The following is a 25,689-nucleotide window of genomic DNA, read 5'->3' on the forward strand; positions in this document are numbered from 1 at the left end:
TAGGAAAAGACACACGGTGTTCTGTGCAGAATTAACCTCTTCATTTCTGCTGTTTTTATTTTCAGTTTGCTGCTGTTTGCAGTTTTAACATTTGAACATCAAATTAATTTTATATATATATATATATATATATATATATATATATATTTACCTTTAATAAATGTTAACTGAGAGACATGATATGAATATGCATTAACGTATATTTATTTGTAGAAATAGTATCTTAGTGGAGGTGTTCAACATTTTTTAGTACTAATCAAACTCTGTTTGACATGTTATGTTTGAAATTAGAACTCTAAGTTGTGTTACTTATTGTCAATGCATTTTCATGGAAGTTTCTAATACTCCCACACATTTTAGACGAAAATCCTGAGTTTCTCTGAATAGTGTTCCAAAGTTCATGTAAACCTGCAGAGCCATCAGTGACATTTAACAGATGGTACTTACTCCAGTTGTGGTTATCTGTTGGAAGACATCCAACTCTAAAAAGTTATTGAGAGTTAAACAAGCTAAAGAATAAGGCCTGAGTGATAAAGTCATATGGTCTGTTTAAGTTACGAAGGATATTAATAAGACTGATTAAAAAGTATTTCTTTTAAGAACACGTGTGTCAATAACTATGCAGTGGCATTCAAAGAATGTTAGGAAGTGGCAACTATTGTAAAGGCAAACAGAGATAGGACCCTGCTCTGGCAAACACTGCAGTCCTCTGCTCTCATACAGAAATCAATACAGACATCTCATTCACATACAGTAATTTTTAAATGCAGAGGTTCTATTCTGTCACAGGGTTAATGAACGCTAGCAGAACTTGTTGACCCAGAGACATGCATTAATCTAGCAGAGACCAGGACTAGCTGTTACAAGGGTTCACAATGAATTTGTTGTCCAGGGCAATTGCTGTGTTCAACAGTTTCTGCATTCAAGATTTTGGATATCTGTCAGAAATTGACTTTCAAAAATAAACTCACCATGAGAAATACTCAAAGCAACACATGTGACCAAATATATATGTTATAGGCTGAATGTTACAGCAGTGAGAAAAAAAAGAACCATTAGTCTACATCAACAAGCATAAACAAGGTGGAAGCAAATTGTGTATTTTAAGACATGTTACCATAAAACCACCAGTAGAGGGAAGTACAGTCTTTTGCTCTCAAGATTTCATCAAGTTAAGTTACCGCAAAGAAAGTCCACATACTTTCTGCTGTATAATCTATTATCATAAAATGTGTCAGTCTTGCATGCCACTGAAAAAGCCATTTTTACACAACACATTTCTTTTTCATTTTTAAACTAAAATTATCAGTCACTACATTGACTATTAACAATGTTGAAAGCGGAGCAACTGATGATTGATGAAGGTCGCCTTGCCTCAGGTCTGTTTTCCACCACTTTCCACTGGCTGTTGTAATGTTCTTTCTGCTGAGGACAAAGTAAGGTACCCGATATTCCGATATAAGTTTATATTCATAAACTTATAAACATGCAAAGGATATGCAAAGGAACAGCTCAAGTATGGAAAGCAGTCAGTACTACAGAGTTATCTGCCACACTGTGGCTTTTAATGATTGCTTCTCCCCCTGATAAACAGCTCTAATTGGCTCAGTCTCCTACAGTCAATGATATACAAAGGTTTGGAGCTTTGTCATCTGGCTGTGGCTCACAGTGAGCACAAGAGGTGTCAGGATGAATGACAGTACCAGCTGCTCAAACACACTCTCTGCCTGTTCAGTGAACGTGCCACTCAGCGCTGCCGGCACGCTTCACAAACGGTCTCTAACTTCAACCAGCTGAGCTAACTAGTGCTGGATATTGTAGCGTTTCTTCTGCTCTGTGGGGGTGAGGAGGTGAACAGGCCTAAAGGGCATAATGTCGCATTGCGTTTGATGGGAAATGCGTGTGATGCTGAGGTGTATGAGATCTCTCTTTGGTCTTCTATCCATCTGCTGTCAGGGAATCCACATATCTGCTGAGACTCTCCCCGAAGCTTCTCTTCATTGCCTTTCGAGACAGAATTGAGAAAGTGTTGCATAAATATTGAATTACAAGGACGCCAGCTTTGAGCAAGAGCAAAATCCTCCTCACAGGCATTGAAATGATACTTTAGAAAATGTACAAGGCTGTAACAGGATTACGCAATGTTTAAGAATTTTCTAATTTCTTAATGAAAAAGTGCAGAGGAAGACGGAAGACAGTTTAAAAGAGCCCTTAACTTTTAGAGGACACCATTTGTCAATACTAGCAATAAAGACATTTCAATTGAGACAACTCTTGCAAGATTTTAGCATGGTAATGGTTATGACAATATTAATGTATTTGGTTATTGCTGTATACAGGTGGAACTGGGGAAGGTGATGGGTTGCTCAAGTGAATGCTAACCAGCCATTTAAATGTAAAGTAGCAATCTCATTGGCTGCGAATGCAACATGAACCAGTTGGCTTGTCAAGTCGTTTAACGTTATGAATATCATCAGTTACCATCAGTATGCGCCATCTAGAGTTTACCATATATTTATAATGTTGCAAATAAATGCTGTTCTTTTAAGCTTTCTATTTATCAAAGAATCCTGAAAACATGTTAAGCAGCAAAACTGTATCTTGTATGTTCCTTGAGCATCTGTTCAGCATATTGATTTCTAAAGGATCATGTGACATTGAAGTAATGATGCTAATAAATTAAGCTTTGCATCACAGGAATGAATTAAATTTTAAAATAGAATACTTTAACTGATGTACATATAACTAAATAAATACTTTAGTTGAGATTTCATTGTATGCTTAAACATTTCACGCTGAGGAGTTTGTTTCTCAGCATACACTAGCAGAAGCTTTGTTGCTAGGCACAACAGTTACGCACCTTCCCAATGATACATTCAAATTGTTCCCTTCATTATCTCTGTGAATAGTGTTTAGAAATAACCATTTGTATGTGTTCTGACCTGTTAGCACCTCTTAGACCTTCACAAGGGGACAAAGTAATTACTTCAGTCAGTGCTATTTACATGAATAGCAGTTTTCTCTGCGAGTTTAGTGTCCCTTTGGGAGTGTAACACAGTCTGTCGATGACGGGTAAGGATGGTAAGCTGTTGCCACAGGATTTCAACATTATTTTCAGACCTTTAACAGCCTCGTAAGCCAGACAAACCTCAATAATGGAATGGGAAAACCCATTATCACCGTTATTCGGCTTTACTATCTATTGAACAAATGACCTCATCTGCAATTATCACACACCTGACAATTTTAGGTTTCTTGCTAAGACGTCTCTGTATAGCCAACAAAAATGGTGGTCATTTTGCATTATAGTCAGTCAGCCTAAGAAGAACATTTCCTCTGATTGCTTTCACTTTGGACAAATTACATGCCTAGTGAACCGATGGACCTGTTTTCTGGTTTAAATGTGTTGAATTTCAGGCTGTGCTTTCTTTATGCTCTGAAGCCTCACATGATCTCCCTGTAATAATGTTCATAAAACTATGCCTATCTGAAGCCATTGTGGTGGAGCTGCTAATAAAAGCAGTGGGATCTATTCTGCAGTGTGAACAGCGAACAATTTTGTCCTCACACCACAGCACATGCAGGCCTAATAGTCAGGAGGTTTAGACTGAACAATGCACGGGTGATGATTTGTAATATCACATCTTATTTTTAGGCACCAATGAGCTGGTATTCTTTGGAACTTAAAGTTTGGCCTTTTCCCGTCCTGTTTTATGTTGCACAGCATGTCAAGCCTGGCTGTAAGGATTCAGATGCTTTGCTCTGATTGACTAGTCTGTCTGTACATCTTGGCGAAAAAAATAAAATAAAATCCCTGTTTACCTTCTTGCTGATAAATGTCCATGTGAAACATGAGAGATTGGAGGTGAAATACATTTTAATAAGTATGCACTGATTAAAATATTCATTAGTGTGCAGGGAGTGAAGCAGATCGGATCTTTAAGTCTCACGGCTGGGTCTTTAGGCTTCCAAGTCAGGAGGCAAAATTGCCCTGTGCTGTCCCTCTTTTGCACACTAATAATAACTGTGATAAATTTTAATTAGGCAGACAAGGACTGTTGTTCTTGGAGAAAGTCAAACCACTGCATATTAGCCTCAAGTTTTACATTCTAAAATCCAGCAATATGTGCTGCATAACTAAACATTGTGAAATAATGATATGCCTTTTGAATGTAAATTCAAAAATGTCTATCTCTCTGTCTGTCTGTCTGTCTGTCTGTCTGTCTGTCTAACCTAACTAGTTATTTTTATTGTTGCCGCTTTACTTAATTTTAATAGGCTATCTGTATGTCAGTCAGAAGAAAAACAACAACTTTAAGATGGACATGGTCATGCTTTTATTTGGTAGCTCATTTGAAGACACTGTAAAAACGCTGTTTTTAACAAAGCATCCTGAGGTTTGTGGAAGTTTGCTGCACATACGCCGCATTTGTATGTTTGTGTTTAGATATTTGCTTTGTTTTATTTTACATCATGTATGTACATCATTAGACCATTATACTGCCTCAGAAGTCTACTGAAGCCTGTTGGAATTGATGGTGTTATTCAATAATAGGACAATTCGTGAGATGCGCAGTCCCCACAACATGTCAGTTTGCTTTATAGCCTGTTTTACATGCAAAGATAAACAGTACACTGGTGTTTGGGGAGCTGAAGAAACACAGCTAGACAAGTTTCGCTGAAACAAAATCAGTGAATAGCATGGACTATTGCCACTGGCAATCCTATTCTATCCTCAAGCAAATATTTGCTTGCTGTTGGTTGCACCAGCAAAATGAACTTAAATGGATGCTGAAGTTAAACCAGCTATGGCAGATCTGGGAAAGCAATCCCCTCAGAAAAAGTTTTTGATAAACTGAGACTTAGAGGTTGTCCTGAGGTCCTTTAAATTTTGATGTTTATGGAGTAGCAGCAGCAGCTGCGGCCCCTTCTGCTTTCCACATTCTGCATTTCATCTTTGGACAATTCTTACGTTGTTAGATGTGCACTGGAAAAGAGCTTTGTTCATAAAGAAAGGCCCAAGTCACATTTTCATTATATTCTCAGTCCTCAAGGTAATTCTTTCTACAAATGGAAAGAGAAACACAATTCTGTGGAAAGCATTGCCAATATTGTCCGTTTCCTGTTGTAAAACTTTACTTGGGGAGTTCAGTAGCTGCCTGCTCCATTCCACAGGGAGGTTTAGAAAGATATATGTTGATGATCAGTTCAGTCCTTCTGACAGTCCTACAGCACAGCCCAAGTCCTATTAATAAACCCCATCATCTTCTTCCCTCTGGATACTTCTCAGATGATTCTGTTCAGATACTTTCAGAAGGTGCTGTCTATAGAGAACTTTTTAAGGAGCTTTCATTAAGATGAAAATAGAAACAGTGCTAAAATAAAACTTAATCCAAAGAAAAACTGCTTCAAGTACGATCAGTTACTGCTCACAAATGAGGAAAGTTTAGAGTGGTTCATTATCGCTATTATCACCTTGTACTTGTTAGAAAATTTTCCAGTTATAGGAGTTGACTTTTATCCGCGCTCCATATTTGATGTGAATTTATTTTTGAATGTGTTTTGCTGACTGAAGAAAAGTGCTGACCGTTTAACTCGAGTGCAAGCTGTTGTCTTGTAAATAAGACTGTTTGTCAGTTGTTTCTTAAAGGGAAAAAAGGTCAAAATACTTTGCAATCACAAATTTTAAATCAGAGAAGCTGTCAAAGAAGGAAACAAGCCTCTGATGTTGTTTTTGGAAAAGGGAGTTTGAGTCTATAAAAAAAAAAAAAAAGTTATGTTGTTTTTTAGAGTAGTAAAGGTGATTAGTTCACTCAAAAATAATGTTCTGGCATGATAGATAAACATAATTTAATATTTTAAATATTTTTTTCCTCTCGTGGGGATATCAGGCCATCCTAATTGTGGGGACATTTGGTCCCACTCCCCACAATATAGTATGAATAAGAACACACACACACACACACACACACACACACACACACACACACACACACACACACACACACACACACACACACACACACACACACACACACACACAGTAAATACACATTAAAAAACAAATTCTACACAGCATTACAGTAAATACTCAATCCTGAAAGTCATTGGTCACTGAAAATATGGAACTTTTTTAAGTGTCTCATCAGATTTATGATATTCATCACATTGTTTTGTGTGTGTTGTTCTGCTTCAATGTAGTTGTTGCATGTGTGATTTGGCTCCCCCTATTTGCAATTGCTCTGACAGGAAGTAATTTGATTTAGACCCAGGTAAAAGTGAATTCAATGTTCATCTTTATGGGCTCATTCTGATCTGCTGCTGGTTTTATCTTACCTGTATTTTCTGTAAGTGCTTGTTCTTTTATTTAAAGCTTAATTATGTTTTGGAGCACTAATGATGATTTAATTAAGTTCAACACTGTGTTTCCATTAGCATGTTAGTATGCAAGCACATTCTATTTGAGTCAATTCATCGATTCCAGTTTTACTATGCAATCAGTGCCTTCGTATTTGTGGATGTAGAATTTAACATGTTTTAAAAAATCCTTTGTGCTTTGCCTTGACAAATGTTTACATTTTAGTTCAATTTATCATGTAAATTAGAAATATGAATATTTGTAACTGCTCATTCATTATCATGCATAGTTTCACTCCTGATTCTTGAATGCATTTTGTCTTATTTACATTTCTGCTTTTGGCAGTCACCTTTATTTAAAATGACATATTTTTTCCACATTTTCTCTTTCGGGGTATGGAAAACTGCTGTCCTTTGGTGTTAACAGGATAGTGGTATAAGAAAATAATGACAGCAAATTCTTTTTTTAAAAGAACTATTCTTTTAAAAATAGCATCTAATGAACTTAGTCTATTTAAATATAATTAAACCAAAACAAAAGGAAATTTGAAGACCAGCCAAGTTATATTTAGCAATACTTGTTATATTTAGCAATACAATACAATTAGCAATTTAGGCTACATTAAAGTTTGGCTATTGAGACACTCATATTTGATTAAAACATGAATTCACAAATACGTTCAAATGACTCGTAACATAGATAGCAATCCAAATAGCCTCTGTATTTTGAAATCCCTACCCACGGCCCTTTAAGTGGTAGTGCCATTTGTAGAGGTGTTTCACACAGAAGGGCTGTCAAAATGATGGTAACACCAGTCATGAAACAGAGAATCCCATGCTTTTTTCCTATTGTAACTTAAAGAAACCCAAACAGTAACAGATCTATCATCATTTATTCACTGTCATGTCATTCTAAACAACATATGACTTTGCAATGAAAGTGATAGGGACCAGTTTGGTTATTATTCTTTCTTCCTTGTGTTTAGGTGAAGCCGAGTTCCAAGACTCTCCAAATTTCCTCAATCAGGGACCAGATTCTGCTGAACGACTCCTGCAGGAGGTGTCAAAGTGTGTGAATTAGAGGAATTAAGTCAGAAATGAGTGCAGGTAAGATGTTGTCACAGATGGCTCCTGCACCAGAACAGTGGCAGCAGTTGAGATTGTCAGGGATGATCTAATTATGTGGGAGTAATGGGGCGGAAGGAATCCTGGCAGCTGCCCCTTCGGCCCCCTAGAGAGAGTCTTTCTGCCACCATGACGCATCAGGCCTGATGATGCCTGCTGTTGTTGGCAGACACTCACACTGTAGACTGAATATTTAGTCCCACTGCTTTTCATGGATGGGCTTTCACCTGAACAAGAAGGGCTATAATTACTGTCATAAAAGCTTGGGAAATATAGGATTATTTGCTTGTTTATCCATTTCCATTCTACCTTTTATTCAAAACCTTGTAGCCCACTGTAATGAATTCACTGTTTTTATTGTCCATTTTATGTTCGTCTTACAGTGATTTTGGGTTTGCCTCAGCTTGATAGCAGTTTTATTTTAGTATTATTATTTATACACTGTTATAGTGTTTATTAGTTTGTTCATTCTTTTCTTTCCTTTTAATAGTCCACACAAAAATGGAAATTTTGTCATTATTTACTTACGATCATGTTCTTCCAAACCTGTATGCAGTTCTTTTTTTCTGCAGAACATAAACACACACACACACACACACACACATATATATATATATATATATATATATATATATATATATATATACAATAATAACAATCATGCATGATAGGATTATTGCACTACAATTATAGCCTGTTCACCCTAGTGAAAAAAAATTGTATACTTAATTACAATTTATTCATGTGTACTTTAGTATAACTATTTTTTTTTTGACACACTATAAATTGCTATACTTAAAGTCTGCTAAATTGGAACAACTAATTTTGTACTAAATGCATTTTAGTTGTGCAAAAGCGGTGTTTAAGTTCAACTAAAGTTGTAATAAATATACTTGTTTGTGCTAAAGTGGAACTGTTCCAAGTATACTGAAGTACAGTTTGAATATCCACTCTTTTATTTTATTTTTTGAAATAATTTTTTTTGAAATACAGAATTCATTCAGCATAAACTTCACATGTATTTTGGTGACAATTGCAATTCGGTTACACTTTAAGAGTGTTGAACATACATTGATATTATACTGATAACAAACTGGCATTTCATGTAAACTTGAAAGTGTGCTAATGGCACAATTATTGTGTGCTTCTAATGCAATAAATTAACTTTTATAGAAAAACACCTCCAGCATACCAGTCAACTCAACTATCCAGAGAACATCAGTGAAACATTGTACACAGACATTGGCTGAAGGAAACACTGTGGACTGGATTCAAACCCGGGTTACTGCCACACACATGGCACTCGCTTTGCCAGATGCGCCACCAAAGACTTTGTAGTCTTTGTATACTGTTACAAATACTACTATAAGTAAACATTTTTTCCATCAATAACAGCACAAATTATATGGACTTAAAGACTGCGTATCACCAAAAAGTCTTAATGTAGGCACAGTAAACATGAAACGGCCTGAAGACGCGAAAGTGTGTTAAACTTGAAGCTGGCATCATCTCTTCTCAGGTGCAGTCATCTCAAACCTTCATAAGGGTTTGATCAAGACTGAAGCTTGTGTAATTACTAGTTGCCTCAGGATGTTTTAGAAATTCTGAGTTCATTATTTCATATTAATGATGAGCCTTACTGGCATTTATTGTTGGTGTGTTTGTGTAGCCCAAGCCTGGATGCCAGAAAATTGACATCTTTTAAATGGCTCCATTGTGTACTGCAGGTTTAATGTGTCTATATATATATATATAATAGCAAATGCATTACAAGCACACATTTCAAAAACTAACTGCTGCCTTTTTCACTCAAAATGCTCCATTTACTCCATTCAGGTCAAATACATTGTTCATTATGAAAGTAAACTGGCAGCAACTCGACGGCTCAATTGAAATTGTTAGACAAGGTCAGACGTGACATTATTGACACCTTCATGCTAGATGTGTTCTGAAAAAAGCACCATTTGTTATTGCAGAGAAAAAATAGTCAGTGATCTTGAAAATAATACAGAGTAACTGTAAAAAAACAAAAAAACAAAACAAAAACCTGTTCTACCAGGTAAACATGTCACAATGCATGGAACCATTATCTACTTTCAAGTAACAATGATGGGTAAAAAAAATCATAACACTTTTAAATTTCTGCCATAAAAACCAGGTCACAACAGATTAACTGCCATCAGAAACCTGCAGTTTTTTAGAGCTGTTGATGTGATTGCTGAGTGTCTCTTAGGCCTGTAAAAAAATATCTGTGTGATATTTTAAACATTCTTGGAAAAATAAGTTGTTCTAGGTTAATTCCAGTTCTCACCATGCTTCATTCTGAATGGATAGGAGAAGTGCTGTGCTAATTATGCTAATGTTATTACCTTGCCAGGGATTTCGCCAAGACGCACGGATAAACAAGATGTCGGTAATCAGCATGTTTTGGAGTGATAATGATTCTGTTGACCCATCAGAGACCCAATTAGGAGTGAGCACACAGGACTCCCCTCAGTACCATCTTGTTTCATTTGCTCCATCAGTGCCTGCTGTTTGGTATTCTGGCTTTCAATTAGGAGCTCCACTTGGAGACCAGCTGGGTCTCGCTCAGACCCGTCCATGTAGGATCTCTAATCCAGCCATGCTCAGTCAGCCCTGCCTCCTCTAATTTAATTGCAGGCCTTTCTCAAACTCGTTCAGGTTGATCATAACAAGAGCAAATCCCATATCAGCTTATGTCCACCAAGCATTTTTTTGCCCTGATTCTCACATCTTACTACAGTATACAGAAGACACTCTGGCTGTCAAGTATCTACAAGCATGCAATTTTGCTAACCAGCAGAATAAAAGAAGATAATACAGAACAATGTTCATGTCAACATTTACAAATATGTTTTTTGATACTTTGGGATTTATAATACCCACTCTGCTTCTGAGCTGTGTCTTCTATAACTGAGATTTTTAATAAACGCTGAAGGTTTGCAGGGGAATACTGTGGAACCGAATCAGACGCTTTAACTGTTTACTGCTGCAAGCTGAGATTTGTGAAAGACGTGAAGGGAAAGTATTGGTGCTATTGGTGGTAGACGTATCAGAATTCCTTTACGTTGTGCGGGTGTTTCACCATCATTGCGTGGGATGAGATTTGTGAGGTTGACAATAATTAGCAGCTTCTTTCTTCCTGGGCTAATTTTAGATGAATTGCACCCATAGTGTATCTCTTATTTGTCATCTAGATGTACAGTCATGGCCAAAAGTTTTGCAAAGTTTGCTTCTTCAGTATTTGTAGATTATTTTTCCAAATGTTTTTATGGTATACTGAAAACCAATGATAAGCATATCTTAAGTTTTAAAGGCTTTTATTGGCAAAAAAAATATGAGTCAGTATTTATACTGTTGATCCTTGTTCTTCATAACATGGATCGATGGAAGAAGTTGCTCTTGCAAGGCGTTTTGATACCATTCTTTATTTCTGACAGTATTTTGGGGCAGAGTTATGAGAGAGCCCACTCCCTTGGTTGAAAAACAAGCCAACAAATGGTCTCAGGATGCTTCCTTGTTGGCACATCACAGGACTCATGGTAGCGTTCACCTTTTCTTCTCCGAACAATCGATTTTCCAGATGTCCCAAACAGTCGGAAGGGTGCTTCCTCAGAGAAAATACCTTTGCACCGTCCACTGCTGTCCAGTCCTTGTACTTCCTGGTGAATTTCAGTCTGTTCTTGATATTTTTCTTGAAGAGAAGAGTCTTCTTTGCTGCCCTTCTTGACACCAGGCCTTTGTCCAAAATTCATGGCCTAACTGTGCATGCAGATGCTCTCACGCCAACCTGCTGCCCTTCCTGAGCGAGCTCTGCACTGCTGGAGACACGATTCTGTAGATGACTCTCTCTCCTCTCAACCACAACAACCACCACTCCCCCACCCCCTGGCCCGTGTGAGACTTTTTATTTCACTTCGCTTGGATTGATGCATGCAACACCCATTGAGTGGCATTAAACAGCTTGAAGGATCAAAGACAATCTTTAATATAAATCCAACTGTATTCATCTGAAAATACACTGTACACTTAGGATGACTTGAGGGTGAGTAATTTATGGGTTAATTTTCATTTTTGGGTGAACTAAACAACGATTCTGGTGGCCACTTATGGCTTGTGACGTCCACGATTTTGTTTTGGCTTGCTCAGTTTGCGCCAGTGGTAAGTCGTCTAACCGGCCTCCTGATGGGCTTCTTCAACCGCTGTCTGTCCCTTCGAGACCCTGGTCACATATCGCACTAGATTTTGTTACCGCCCTCTAATGGCATGACGGCCGTTTTGACCGTAGTGGACCGGTTCTCGAAGGCGGCACATTTCATTCCCTTGCCCAAATTACCAACAGCCAAGGAGACAGCGGTCACTGTCCTAGATCACATCTTTCGGTTAAATGGCCTCCCGGTAGACGTGGTTTCTGACAGGGGATCCCAATTCATATCCAAATTTTGAAAGAATTTTGTAAGTTGCTAGGAGCGACGTTTAGCCTGTCTACTTATATATATATATTTTATATATATATATAAAATACTAAAATGTGCTATATAGAAAGTCCACCAAAAAATTGTACTCACCCTCAAATTGCTCCAAACTCATATGACTCTCTTTCTGCCGCAGAAAACAGAAGGAGATATGTAACAGAATGTCCAAGTTGCTCTTGTCCATACAATGAAAATGAATATAGGGACCAAGGACCGACGTGATCCTCATTCACTTTAATTGAACAAGAATTTACATTTTTGGGTGCACAGAGCAGTTTAATTACTGTGACACCTAATCCCAGAATTCCACAGCACACATTTGCAGCTCATCCTCTAGCAGATCTGTTTTCTCCCTAATCTGCCCTAACGTACAACTGCAAGGCAACTGATTAGCAGAGAGTAGCACAACAGCAGAAAATATTTACTCCCTGCAAATATTTACTCCCTCTGTTAATTACAACTCTGTTAAGTCATTTCCCCACCTGTTCTTTTAATCTGTCTTTTTAACAAAGAACCTAAATTAAATCAAACCATGAGTCACAATAATTATAGACTTTATCTCTAGTTGCTGCTGTACACAGATGTCACGGTTGACTCAAGACAGATTTTTATAGATTTGCAATAGCGTCGCCTCAGGCAGGCTTTGCACTGATTCACACTCATTGTAAAATACATGTATAATGAGAGGATCACGGAGCCTAACATTGTCATTATGGCTGATTCTCTACAGCTTGGAATTCTTTGACTTCGGTTGCTGTATTTGAATGCATTGTGGACATCTGCGGTAGACATCTGCTCGGCGGATGACATACTGAATCTCTGCCATGCTCAATGTATTGAAGAGCTCACAATGGCTGACACATACGCTGAAGCAATAGAGCCGTTCTGCCAATAGGCAAAATACAGCCAGCACATCCCAAAGAGACCCCAACATGCAATTCCTAGTGAACAAAGCCCACTTGGCAGACAGTTTAAATAAAAGTCTGTTTGACCAGAATTGGTTTCATGTTTTGTGTTAAAAATCCAATACTTTCTGATGGCTGAGGCATAGTAATCACATTTTGGTCTCTAAACTCACATAATATGTAGTGAGTCATGATTAGACTGCAGAACAAGTCCATGTCAAAATCTTGTCAAAAGAGCAGCTAGTTAAATGTGGTTTCTGTCAGAAAGCTGTCTGTCATGCTTTAAACAATCTATTTAATTTGTCTCTCAAACATCATTCGGTTTCATTGGATAATATAGGTGAGAGAGAAATTTTTAGAGATGAGGAAAAGCAGCTAATAAAATATGAAGGACCGAATAACCTCATTTATTTCTGAAAATAAAGCTGTGGGGGAAAAGAACAAAACTAACCTTGAGATGTTCAAACAGCTGGCTTCTGAGATCAAAGAGAACGGATCATTTTTATAGCAGTGCCAATGAAAATGGAGACTATTACATGTGTTTCTGCAGCCTGAGGACTTGATATCTACACATTAGCAAAATAGAAATGAGAATCCACCAAGGGCAGTGCAGACCAGTGCATCACTACAACTAAGTGTTCACTTTTGACCTGGAATTATGAATATTCATAAGCACAATTGTTAACTGTTCCTATAAAACTCCAGCACCCACTGGTGAATAACAAACATGAATATTCATGCCAACATAGGCGTTTTCTGTTCTCAGCAGGTATCTTTGATGATGTAAGGAAAAATAAGAGTGAATCCATATACTCAAGAACTTCTCAGAAAAGTGTCCAAGATCAGATTTCATGTGCTGAAGTGCTTACATTGTTTTAGACAGATACCCTGAAAGACAATACAATGTAAACAACAACATCTTCACCAAATCTCTTGCATCCATACATTTCACCCATAAAACTAAAACATAGGAATTATATAGGCCAATTGTGTCATGTTAAAGGGTTAGCTAACCCCTTGGTTCGGCTTATCCCTGAATGATAAGCAACGTTAGAGCAGTGACCCCACTGAATAACTTCGGACCGTAACTCTTCCGGCACAAATAAACAATTCGGTGGGCAACCGGGCGGAGGCGTTACCCCTTCTAAGGCCGTCTTGACCTTCGATTCGACCTCCCATACGAGTGCTGAGACGACTATTTTCTCAGGTAAAATACACTCGGGAGTCACCGGGCGGGCAGAGGGATCAAAAAGATGTGACAAAGAATCGTGTTTGAAATTTTTGGAACCCGGGCGGTACGACAGAGTAAAATCAAAACGACAAAAAAAAAATGCCCACCGAGCCTGCCTGGAATTGAGTCTCTTGGCAGTTCTAATGTACTCTAAATTCTTGTGATCGGTCCAAACAATGAAAGGTACCCCTGAACCTTCCAATCAGTGACACCACTCCTCAGCTAATTTGACGGCCAACAATTCTCTGTTACCAATGTCATAATTGCGTTCAGCAGGAGATAACCAATGAGAGAAAAACACGCAGGGATGCATCTTATCGTCCGAGGCAGCACGTTGGGAAAGAACTGCTCCTACCCCCACCTCTGATGCATCGACCTCCACCACGAACTGCCGTGTGGGGTCAGGGGCTACAAGGATGGGAGCCGAAACGAAGCGGCTCTTGAGGTTGGTAAATGCAGTTTCGGCTGCATCCGACCACCTGAACGGAGTACTGGGGGAGGTCAAGGCCGTCAGAGGTGAGACTAGTTGGCTGAAATTACGAATGAAACGTCGATAGAAATTGTCGAACCCCAGAAACTGCTGTAGGGCCTTACGGGAATCTGGAGATGGCCAATCTATCACAGTCTTAACTTTGTCAGGATCCATGCGTTTTCCCTCGGATGAGACAATACACCTTAGGAAGGGAACAGACTGTGCATGGAATACGCATTTCTCCGCCTTGACAAAAAGACCATTCTCGAGTAATCTCTGGAGCACTCGTCTGACGTGTTGAACATGTTCCTGGAGAGATGAAGAAAAAATCACTATGTCATCCAGGTAAACATATATAAACTGATCTAGCATGTCTCTCAACACATCATTAACGAGTACTTGGAAAACCCCTTCAGGTCCGAGAGCTGGTGAGCGGCCTCCCTGCCGGACGCGGCTCGATCAAAGACCCGTTTCATCTCTTCGGAGAGGGAGTGGAACGAGGCGCAACACGGATGTTGATTCTCCCACACCGCCGTCCCCCATAAGACGTCCCTGCCAGGGAGTGGGGTAAGAGCAAACGCAACCTTGGACTCCTCTGTCGCGAAGGTGCGGGGCTGCAATGCAAAATGCATGGAACTTTTGTTAAGGAAAGTCTTGCAAAAGTTTGGCTCACCGGAGTAACTCTCTGGCGCCGGAAGTCGCGGCTCTGGCCGGAAGTGGTCCTGGGAGGTCTCCCGGGGGACGGGCGGCGCAGGCGGTGAGGTGGGCGTAGTGGGAGAGGTGAGTTGATGAATCTGCTGGGTGAGCTTGGACACCTGTGTCACCAGCGCTTGGATCACGCGTCCGGTGTTCACGATGCTCTCCTGCTGCTGATCCATGCAGTTGACGCTATGGTGAATGAATTCAGACAGTGAAGTGGTGCTCGCTGCTTCCATGGTTGGTGAGAGCATTCTGTAACGACTGGGTGAAGGAGTGGCAGGAAGCAAGTGTGAGATTAATGAGATTTAATGAAGACAATGAGACACTACAAAACTGAGACACAAATAACGCTGGGAGGAATGCACAGTCCTAGATGGTGGTGAGGAATGACGAATCCGGGAGGCGGAAGTGAGTTGGCAGCAGGAGAAGGTGACACAGGAACTGCAGGGAAGCGAGCTGAAGGTAAGTGGTGTTGCTTGGTGGTGGGTTGCGTAGAGTGGACTGGGTTCCGGGGAGAGACGGACATCCAACGCAGAAACACACAAGAAAGCAAGGCATAGGTTACAAACATGAAACAACGCTCTCACGAACACAAGACGCTAGACAAGCCAATATATAGGGATGAGTAATGAGTGACAGCTGTTGCTGATGACAATTGTGAATTATATTTTAACACTGAATGATTACAACTCCGTTCTATTACTTTTGCTAATCTTATAAGAACTGACTAAACACAAGAAGCATCCTTTAAGAAATTTGTAACATTAATTTAAGTTTGGAGCCTAAGAGCCCCCCACATATAAAGCATGAATAAAATCTATACATCACTCTTATTATTGGGGTTATCAGCTGACAAGGAAAACAACAGGATGATTTCAAAATGTCTGTAGTTATTTTTACGAAGACATCATTTGTGTGACCCTAAACATAAAAATAATAAAGTCCATCTTGATAGAACATGGTTAAATGATCCGTGCTTGATAATGGAAATAGAGAGAGTTTCTGGGGGAGCTGTGAGTCATTAATCAATCTACATGTGAGACTGGAAACTGTCACATTCCTGCTGGAAGCGGGAGCACAGACATCTGTGGAGTAACAGTGTCTATGAATAGCACTAGTGCATGGCTGTGGTTAATCAGGGGACAATATATCCTACCATTCGTGAAGCTTATACAGTCGAGTTATCCTCAGTCCGAAACAAGCATGAATCAGTGAATATGCTGCTTGGGGTAAGACATTTGCACTTAAAACTAGCAAAACACCTTGAATCTTCCAGAAGGTTAGTTCGCCTTTTGCGTAAGTGTAATTTTGCTAGAATCTTAATTATGCCTAGACTTTTTTTTTTCGTTTCCATTTAATTTTTCATTGTTGAAGTATTTCTAGCGTTACCCAAATACACCAAGTAACAGAAGTTTACATACACTTTTCATTAAAAAAAAAAAAGTTTAAATGCCATTTTATTAAGATAGACATCACAACAGATGTGATCTTAATGTTTGTGCTATCTTAAAAGGTTTGCCTATAACCAAATGATGTGATTTGCTCATACTCATACTAGCTTTGTTTTGGCAATAGTATCATAATCATACAGAGGAACAGCCTAGCCTGTTTTTGGGGTGGTATGAGGCCCTGGCAGCCCGTGGTGTGAGGTGTATGTGCCAGCAGGGCGGCAGGTGTCATGATTTAGTGCTGGAGCCAAAACTCCGCCTGCTTTCTTCAGTACCCATCTGTTTGGGGATGAGCGCAGAGAAACCGGGCTGAAAACACAGATGACGAAATGGGTCACAATGCTCACTCTGAGGTCTGAGCGGGAAATAGACAGAAACTCTGAATATTAAATTTTACCTCATACACTCTTTCCATGAGGTTTTAGGGTTCTGGATGTGTTCAATTAGGCTCTCCTCTTTCAGTGTCCAATTATAAGGATTCTCCAATTTGAGAAATATATATATATATATAATTATTATTATTTATTCATTTATTTTTTTTCATGTAATGTTTTCATGCCTCTCACATTTATTCTTCCTTCTTGGCGATGTGTGTTTGCTTTGATAAATCCATTACTTATTGATTTTTCAAATAGCTTACAGTATATGGTGGTTTTGAATTAACTTTATTATTTTTCTAACCACCACTGATAAAGCTTTATGTTTTAAAGCATACATATCACAAGATTTTGTGCTTAGATTGCAAACCAGAATCATTAAAAATGTTGAGACATTTCTGCACGTGATGTTTTATTTGTTCCTGCACATTACTCCACAGTTTCAAAGTAGAATGGTGTTAAAATGCCCTATCACATTTAAAAATTATCATACACACAACACTAAAGCCTACCCAAATCTAATTAATATATAAAGTAGTGTTAACAAAAGCATCGTTATGCAAGATATAAACATTGTTGAAGCAACCATGCCATTTTATCTTGTTTCTACAAGTCTTTAATATTTATGTATGTAGCCTATGTATGTAGTAATGTATGTATCATGACTCATGTTTCAAGAAACTCATACCAGATCACCATGCAGTGCAGTTCCAGGTGAGCTACTGAGCAAGTTTACATATCCCAAGAGCCATAAATATGGAGCTGGTTATATGATGCAAACATCAAAAGTCTATTATTTTACAAGCAATGCACTATTGTAATGTATATAAATTTTAATTGTTAGTCTGCTCCTGTAATCACTGTGTGAAAAAGGAACAAAAGTTGTTGGTGTTTAAAAACCATTAGTATTCATTTCAGATGTGGACAGTAATGAAGTACATGGAATTTTGCATATTGCAAAAATGTAGATATAGAGGCACATTTTTCCAATGAGTCTATAATGAGGTACAGATGTGAAAATAAATGAGACATAGGATAATTTATACTATATCAAGCACAAGGACAACATAATTTGATTTGTTGTGGTATATGCCTCATATCCACAGTGATTTATTACTATTAAAAAATTCAACCGATTTATGAGAATCATGTTGCATTCGTTTTATCTTTGGCTCCACTAAATATATTGAAACAGCATTACAATTAGTTTATATGAGTTTTCCTATCAGATCTCACACGGCGAATATTAACAAAATGCCCCATTTTCACAGTGCGATAATGTTTCCTGATAACTGCAGTGCTACACTTGTATAGCACCTGCCTTACAGTGGGCTTCAATGAAAAAGAAGCCAATCCACATACAGTCGCATGTAGCAGCTGACAGATAATGGGACAGCAGCTATGTGCCACTGCTCTGACCAACTCATCCGTCGCACTACAGTAAGATTACAGATATATCAGTCTGACATTTGAGTATCATTAGGTAGCTGAAATAGGGAGAGCAAGGCTTGAAATTTACTGGTTCTGAGATTTTTAATGACCACGGGGGTGATTTGACATTGCCGATGGCCTGGAGGCTGAAACATTCAATGCTACAGGAATAAATAGCTGTACAATTGCAGGAAATGTTTTGTTTATAGGAAAAGTAATGCTAATTTAATGAGCAGTCAGTACTTCAAATTCGTGACCCATTTGAGTAACAAGCACCATTTACAGGTCCACATTATTCCAGATAACTGAGAATGGCAAATCCTATTGGCTAGAGGGATGAATGCCACACAATGACCTTTCAAACACCTCTTTTAGCTGCAGCTAGGACCGTCTCAGAAGATCTACCATTTAAATACCTACCAAACTCAGTCTTGCATACTTTCAGACCTGTTTCAGGAAAGCTGTACAATGGTGAATTTGTCTTTGGTTTTAAAATGGACATGAAAAGAAGAGCTCTGTCTTCCTTGTATCACCTGCATTTATCGAACTACATCACGAACACATGTTCCCGAGCGAGATGGATCACAGGTCAGACCTATTTCATGTTTTCACTATGGGGATTTTTTACAGTTCCCTCCTTATTATCAATGAATAGGACTTTAATCTGCTCTCAGATGGTTACCGCTCTCCAGGGACCCCACGTCCACCCCCTCTACCCTTTTTATCTGTAGCTTTGATCAGAACCCAGTCAGCCTCTTCTCTGCTTCTACCCTGAAACGTGTTTGTTTCTGACTTTTAAAAACTGTAAAATTATCAGACATTGTCATTTTTCTTGCATTTTTCTTGCACCTTTGGCTGTGTGAAATAAATGTGATGCAAGATGTCATCCCTTTCACTTAAAAGTGCATTCTTAAAAGCAACTCTATGCCTTCCCGCTTCAGGCTGCCTGCTCTGGAACTTCTTCATTCTTCAGAGTTTCTAGACTGTTTAAGGCCAGCCCAAATGAGCATTTCTTAGACTTTCTAGAGTGCCCCCCGCTATCCTAGATAGGAAGTGACAGCTAGTTTCATTAGATATATGCAGCTAAGGAAACTGACTGACTTGTTCAGGAAACTAGTGGAATATTTGACAAATGAAGTGTTGCTTCTGTCATTTTATTCTGTTGTGTGTGGCCTCAGGGTTGGGAGTTGGATACCATTTTCAGCAGGTGCTTATTTGCTTGCTGTTAAATTATTCAAAAAACAAATGCATTCCATAGATATAATTGCTTGAATAGGTCCTCTTCTATTATTAGAATGTTTTTTTTTTCATTCCGTAATTAAAATTGTGATATTATGTGGGGGAAATACCAATAAATAATATCGAAAGGCATTATAAAAACATTTTTAAAAAGACAATCTTTACACAAGTTCAACATAATTATTAAAAGTATAAATGGGTAATCACAGAGAGGACCCTCGGAATTCTCAAAATATAAGACATTTCAATCTTTTTATGACAAGGCAGGTTAGTCCAAGTTGTAAATTGTCACATGATGTGACCCACAAAAAGCAAATTATATTTATCACTTAATCAAACAGTTATTATTTTACATTGATCACTGTTCAAAACGTTTGGGTTTTGTACCCCCCCCCCTCAAGAAATTATCACTGTTATATAGCAAAGATGCAATAAATTGATCAAAGTAAAGGAAATACCTTTATAATGTAAAGACTTTTATAATGTTGCAAAAGATTTCTGTTTTAAATAACTTCTGATATTCTGAACATTTTCTTTTCATCATGATTGCTCTATGTTTGTTTTACTTTAAAAAAAAGAATATATAAATATACATGTGTGTGTATACACTGCTCATTGTAAACACTTATTTTATAAAAAAAAAAAAATAATAATAATTTAAATAATGATTTAAGACGTGTACAATTGCATGTATAACCGTGTGAGGAAAATATGCTATTAGTTTTTACTTGTTCACACCGCATGATATTTTGTAGAAATCATTACATTTATTCCTTGTTCATATGAAACAACATGAATGCTGCACAAATAGTGCATTTCTAGGAACTTGGCATGTTTACCTTTTTAAAAGATTTTCCCATTTTATAATTGTGAACACTCTTATGTCGTGACTTCAGAATAGGCCACTCAGTTTTTCTGACCCACCCCACAGGTGTCCTAGTTCATTGATTGGTAAAGGCAGAGAGCTAGTGTTTGATTGACATCAGTGCACTCCAGCGTACAGCTGCTGGTCATTCAGCTGAACTCTCGGGTACACTCATACATTTTTGAAAAGAAAGCAATTAAAAGAAATCCTTTCGCTTCGGTATATTAGCAGTACAAGACTAAATCTACTTTTGCCTGATTTAAGATTACATGTCACGATCGGTGTTACGGAAAACACAGGAGAGAGAACCAATTGCGAGTACGTCTTTAATAAGGGGGTAATCCAAAGAGAATACACAGTCCAGGCATGAGTCGTAACCAAAAACATCCATCCAAACATAAACCAAACGAAGACAAGGCAAGGGCAAGAACTGACGGACATGAATTAATATACAACATTAAACAAGGACTCCGTGACTAAGACTCAGACAGACCAGGTATAAATACACAAAAGGATTATGGGGAAACAGGAGACAGGTGGGGAAACAATCAATTAACTAAACAAGGAGGAAGGTGACCAAATAAGGAGACAGGAAGTGATAATATGATAAACACCGTGGGAACTGAGGACACCTAGTGGGAACCCAGGGAACACAACCCAGACACTGTGACAGTACCCCCCTTCTACGGAGTGGCTCCCAGACGCTCCAAGACAGACACAAAACAGAGACCAGGAGGGAGGAGGACCGGAGGAGGTTCAGGGGGAGGGACGGAGGGCCAGACTAACAGAAAGGAACAGGGACAGACATTAACACAAAAACAAAAGGAAAAAACAACATGAAGCCCCCCAGGGCGGAGCAGACGACCACCACACCCTTGTGGTCAAGGCCAGAGTCCTCCAGGGCGGAGCGGAAGACCACCACAACCGTGTAGTCAGGGCAAGCGCCCCCCAGGGCGGAGCAGAAGACCACCATGTCCGTGTGGTCAGAGCAGAAGCCACCCAGGGCGGAGCAGAGGACCACCACATCCTTGTGGTCGACGCCAGAGTCCCCCAGGGCGGAGCGGAAGACCACCACAACCGTGTAGTCAGGGCAAGCGCCCCCCAGGGCGGAGCAGAAGACCACCATGTCCGTGTGGTCAGAGCAGAAGCCCCCCAGGGCGGAGCAGAGGACCACCACGTCCTCGTGGTCGACGCCAGAGTCCCCCAGGGCGGAGCGGGAGTGGCCTCGGGCACCGCATCGGGAACGGGCACCGCCTCGGCCTCTGGAACAGCATCGGCCACCGCCTCGGCATCGGGCACCGCCTCGGCCTCCGGAACGGCATCGGGCACCGCCTCGGCCTCCGGAACGGCATCGGGCACCGCCTCGGCCTCCGGAACGGCATCGGGCACCGCCTCGGCCTCCGGAACGGCATCGGGCACCGCCTCGGCCTCCGGCACCGCCTCGGCCTCCGGAACGGCATCGGGCACCGCCTCGGCCTCCGGAACGGCATCGGGCACCGCCTCGGCCTCCGGCACCGCCTCGGCCTCCGCCTCGGCCTCCGGCACCGCCTCGGCCTCCGGAACGGCATCGGGCACCGCCTCGGCCTCCGGAACGGCATCGGGCACCGCCTCGGCCTCCGGAACGGCATCGGGCACCGCCTCGGCCTCCGGAACGGCATCGGGCACCGCCTCGGCCTCCGGAACGGCATCGGCCTCCGCCTCGGCCTCCGGAACGGCATCGGCCTCCGGAACAGCATCGGGCACCGCCTCGGCCTCCGGAACGGCATCGGGCACCGCCTCGGCCTCCGGAACGGCATCGGGCACCACCTCGGCCTCCGGAACGGCATCGGCCTCCGGAACGGCATCGGGCACCGCCTCGGCCTCCGGAACGGCATCGGGCACCGCCTCGGCCTCCGGAACGGCATCGGCCTCCGGAACGGCATCGGGCACCGCCTCGGCCTCCGGAACGGCATCGGGCACCGCGTCGGCCTCCGGAACAGCATCGGGCACCACCTCGGGAACGTCCTCTGGGCTTTGAGGAACGGTAGACGCCTGTCTCCTCCTCCTCCGCCCTCTATGATGGCGAGTCGGTGACACCTTGTCTGGAGACTCAGGCGTTGAGTCGGCCATGTTGTGCTGTGGCTCCAAGCTGGCGGCCATCTTGTACTGTGGCTCTGGGCTGGCAGCCATCTTGTGCTGTGGCTCTGGACTGGCAGCCATCTTGTGCTGTGGCTCTGGGCTGGCAGCCATCTTGTGCTGTGGCTCTGGGCTGGCAGCCATCTTGTGCTGTGGCTCTGGGCTGGCAGCCATCTTGTGCTGTGGCTCTGGGCTGGCAGCCATCTTGTGCTGTGGCGCTGGGCTGGCAGCCATCTTGTGCTGTGGCGCTGGGCTGGCAGCCATCTTGTGCTGTGGCGCTGGGCTGGCAGCCATCTTGTGCTGTGGCGCTGGGCTGGCGGCCATCTTGTGCTGAGGCGCTGGCTCAGCAGCCCTGACGTTGACCGTCTTGGGAATCTCTAGAATCTTGGACAGCGTAGCAAAATAATCCAAGAATGAGTCAGCGGCCTTCTTGGGCGTTGGCGCTGAGCTGGCGGCCATCTTGCACCGTGGCGCTGGACTCGCGGCAATCATGGGCAGTGGCGCCACCGTGGCGGACGTGCGCTTCCTCTCCTCTCTCCGTCCGCCATGGTGAGACGGTGGCTCTGATCCATCCCACACGAGACCCGGGTCGAAGGGAGGCCATGGTTGAGAGTGATGCTGGGTCTCCTCTCGACCACTCCCTCCTCGGCGACCTCCCCTGGTCCCCCGGAAAACCACCAGGCGAGTTCCCTCAAAACCGTCTCTCTCCCGCTCTATGGCTGGGGATGAGACATAGGCAGACATACCGCTGGTTCTTACTGTGACGGAGTCCTTCTGTCACGATCGGTGTTACGGAAAACACAGGAGAGAGAACCAATTGCGAGTACGTCTTTAATAAGGGGGTAATCCAAAGAGAATACACAGTCCAGGCATGAGTCGTAACCAAAAACATCCATCCAAACATAAACCAAACGAAGACAAGGCAAGGGCAAGAACTGACGGACATGAATTAATATACAACATTAAACAAGGACTCCGTGACTAAGACTCAGACAGACCAGGTATAAATACACAAAAGGATTATGGGGAAACAGGAGACAGGTGGGGAAACAATCAATTAACTAAACAAGGAGGAAGGTGACCAAATAAGGAGACAGGAAGTGATAATATGATAAACACCGTGGGAACTGAGGACACCTAGTGGGAACCCAGGGAACACAACCCAGACACTGTGACATTACATAGTGCACCCTTATATTTTCATCTGTGATGAAAGGGGCCTTTGGAACACTTTTCTAAAGCTAAAATTTGGCTGGAAGTGTTTGATGAATAAATTGCCCCGCAAAGACAGTTTGAAGTATCAGTGCAATCTTTTTACTTGTAAACAAAGATGAATCTTCTTGGACAGGACAACAAACTCTCTTGGAGCTTTACGATTTATTTGTCACAGCTCCATGCATTTGACGACATTGCTTATTTGGCATCTATATTTTTACAGCCGCTGTCAGCAAACTCCTTGCTCTACATTCATGTCACACTTTTAATAACTGTCTTTGCATTGTGCGCTGTATTTCGTATTGTTTCTTTGACAGAATTGCGTCTGGTTTTATTAACAAGCATCCGTTTCTCAAAGTTGAAATTTGGGTCTCTTCTGTCTGTTTCAGCCAGCAAATGAAATGTGTTATAAATAGCCCCGTGGCAGACATTGGATTTTCTCAGAGAGTCTCACTAAGTTACACTGTGCATTGGCAGTGGAATAGAATAGAATAGAATAGAATAGAATAGAATAGAATAGAATAGAATGACAAACAGTACAGTATCTGTCTACACTGTATTATTTCCAAAGTATTTCCAAAGTTCTCATAACTTTCAGAATAGTTATTAAAGTCTCTATAGGGTTTAAAAAAAACATTGATACAACTTAAGAAAAAATGTAGTTGCTTTATCTAAATAGGTCATTGTTATTATGATGGAAGATTGACAACTTGACATTTTAAGGTTATTCAAGACATTTGCTATAATTAAGTAGGTTAATTGTATGATGAAACTTAAAAAGAAAAGAGCCTTTTCTGTATCCGAAGACTAAATGAAATGCATTGTAACCAGATAAACGTCAGGTTGACTTTGACATGCAAATAGCTGAACTACAAAGTACCTGAAGAATGTCCTTGAAAAACCTCAGCTAAAATGTGGCTTAAAGGGAGCTTTATTTATTTATTTATTTATTCCCACTGTTACATTGACCAAAAATTTAAATAAACTCTCATATTTTGCCCAGTTTTATGCCTCTTTTTATTTTTATTTTTAATCTATAACAGATTCTCCGATTACTAGATGAATAGTATGATGAACACAGCTGTAATGATTTAGAATAATATGGCTCACTCCCCGTTGTGAGTTATTACATTACTTACATTTGTCATTTTCCATCAGCCTCAGATTGGGTCTCAGCTGTGCCTTGGGGCTGATGGGACGACATTGATTCTTGCCCGCTGTAACCTCATTGGCATGCCATAGGTGGGACAATTAGCCACTGAGGACCTCTGCCAGGATTGTTTGAAAAGTGTGGCCGCTGATCTCGAACGTGGATTAAATATTTATCATGTCTCAAGCATTTCATCAGCCTGGAGATGAAGAGCCACCTGAGGAGAAGGTACAATCCCTTAAATGATGGAAAAGATGGAGTGAAACCAGAAACCCAGCTAAAAGAAGCCAGACACTGTTGCATCTGTGTTGTATCATTGTTATTTATTATGTGGCAAAAAGCATCTTTATTCTCTGATGATTCAAAAATAGTTTCTCCAGGTTATTAACTAGATATTATGTCAGTCTGACATATATATTGTAATAAATAAATAAATAAACAAATGTATCTTTCTTTTTAAAGCTAGCATGATCTATTCAACCCAGTGGCGTCCATTTGAAAGTGAAAGTGAAGTGACATTCAGCCAAGTATGGTGACCCATACTCAGAATTTGTGCTCTGCATT

The 25,689-nt window shown here is 40.7% G+C and overlaps 1 long non-coding RNA gene across 1 annotated transcript in view; it reads left to right on the forward strand.

Annotated features, from left to right (window-relative positions):
* Window positions 1–6,249: 6,249 nt before the first annotated feature.
* LOC132122538 (uncharacterized) overlaps window positions 6,250–25,689 on the forward strand; it is a 59,551-nt gene continuing 40,111 nt past the window's right edge. Inside the window, exons 1-2 of the long non-coding RNA XR_009426397.1 lie at window positions 6,250–6,351; window positions 7,350–7,464. This is a non-coding gene — a long non-coding RNA (uncharacterized LOC132122538). The remainder of the gene's footprint in view (window positions 6,352–7,349; window positions 7,465–25,689) is intronic.

This window comes from Carassius carassius, chromosome 1 (genome assembly GCF_963082965.1).
Source record: "Carassius carassius chromosome 1, fCarCar2.1, whole genome shotgun sequence".
Lineage (NCBI taxonomy): Eukaryota > Metazoa > Chordata > Actinopteri > Cypriniformes > Cyprinidae > Carassius > Carassius carassius.